Raw genomic sequence first — 2097 nt, 5'->3', positions numbered from 1 at the left:
GGGAAAGTCAGCTGTGAGGGACCTCTCAAGAGTACTGAAGAGCAACAACGTCAGGCTCGAGACTAAGGTACACCTGATCCGGCATTTAGTCTTCGCAATTACATGCTATGCATCAGAGAGTTGGACAGTGAATAAGGATGATAGAAAGAGAATTGATGCCTTTGAGCTGTGGTGCTGGAGAAGAGTGTTGAATACACCATGGACTGCTAGGAGAACAAATAGGTCTGTCCTGGAGAGGGTGAAGCCGGAATGGTCCTTAGAGTCAAGGATTCTGAAGCTTTGTCTGACATACTTTGGGCATGTTGCAAGAAGCGGCAGGTCCTTGGAGAGGGACATCATGGTTGGCAGAGTGCAGGGACGGCACAGGAGAGGAAGACCTTCGATGAGATGGATCAATTCTGTGACTGGAGTGGTGGGAATCAGTGCGTTTCAGATGGTGAGGTTGGCACAGGATAGAACAGCGTTTAGGGCTCTTGTACATAGGGTCACTATGAGTAGCAAGTGACTTGATGGCACATAACAACAAACAACTATCTATCTATTTAATTTCTTTATTTTTACCTCACTCTTAATCTTTTTACCAAGGAAGCCACTCCCCAGAGGAAGCATAGCCCATCAGCTGATCCTAGGCCTCCTATACTATGATTGTTGTTATTGTGTATCTTCAAGTGTGAACCAACCCACAGCTGACCCTCCAGCTCGTTTTCAGAAGCAGTAAATCACACAAGAGTTTGACTGCTCATCTTTTCCCCCTGGAGCAGATGGTGGATTTGATCCACATGCCTTTGAGATGGCAGCGCAGTTCCTTATCATTAGACTACCACAGCTCCCTAGAAAGAAACTAGAAAACAGATTTAAAGAGTTCACTTTACATGCCCAGTTTCAGTTTAAAGGGTACAAAGCAAAGAGTTAAGAAACAACAGTGGGGGGAAAAAATAAGACTAAAAGCCACAGATGTGGTACTGGACTAGGAAGAAGATTATGAACCATGATAAGGAATTAAGACAAACATCAACTGGGAAAAAAGAAAACACCGAGAGCCTTAAAACCTAACCTATCAGCCTGTACACTCTGTTCCCTTGGTACTCATTTGCATATTGTATTTGCAAGACATGCTTCAACAAAACTGAGTTTATCTGTAAATCAGTAAAATCTGCAACTCTGAATAGAAAACAAACCAAAACAAAAATCTGAACTTTCAAGAGAAGTCATCAATTTCATTAAATCAGTCTATAACATCCAAAGACGTTCATGGAACTAAACGAAGCAGAAAAGGGGCTTATGGCAGAGCATACAGAGACACATAGCTGCCAAAAAAACAAATGAGAAGAGATGACAGATCAGTGATAATGAAGAGAGACAGTCTCTTACCACATGGAAACAACTGTTTTCAATGTATTAACTAACTCACAACCCAAAGACACAGATACTAGCATTCTTATTTTACAGATGAGTTAAAACTGAGAGATAGAAAGGTTATTTTCTCAAGATTACACACAGAAATGATTGCAGAGCTAAGTTAAAGTGAAGCAGTCTGGATGGAGAAGTCATGCTTTCAGGACTGCTCCACTGCTTCTCTACCAAGGGAAACCAAAGATAAAAAGAGAAGAGACTATCAAAAGCTAAAGGGCAGAATGAGTGCAGACCAGCACAGCAAATAAACTGTCACATTTTTAGAATTATAAACCAAGTAACTACTGAAAGAACAAGTATCTCTCTCGGAGAAAGTGCAACCAGAGCGCTCCTTACATGCAAGGATGGGGAGACCTGCTCTCACAGACTTCAGGCATGCTGTTTAGGAGGGGCCAGTCCTTAGAAACAGCATCAGGTTGGGTAAAGGGAAGAAGGGTCAGAGGATGAAAAGAAGATCTCAGACTTCAATACACCCTTCTCAAGAAAAGATAGAACTACCAGAAAAAAACTCAACAGAGATACTGAAGAATTAAATCACACAATAAACGAACTTGACCTCATAGATATCTATAGACTAATGCACCCCAACAAAGCACAGTATACATTCTTCTCCAAAGTGCATGGAACATTCTCTAGAATAGATCACATTCTAGGTCAAAAGGCAAGCATCAATAGATTCAAAAA

This window comes from Elephantulus edwardii, unplaced genomic scaffold (assembly GCF_000299155.1).
Source record: "Elephantulus edwardii isolate Elephantulus edwardi_28Jun2011 unplaced genomic scaffold, EleEdw1.0 scaffold00037, whole genome shotgun sequence".
NCBI classification, from domain to species: Eukaryota; Metazoa; Chordata; class Mammalia; order Macroscelidea; family Macroscelididae; genus Elephantulus; species Elephantulus edwardii.
The sequence above is the reverse complement of the archived record's forward strand: the minus strand, read 5'-3'. Positions refer to the sequence as shown.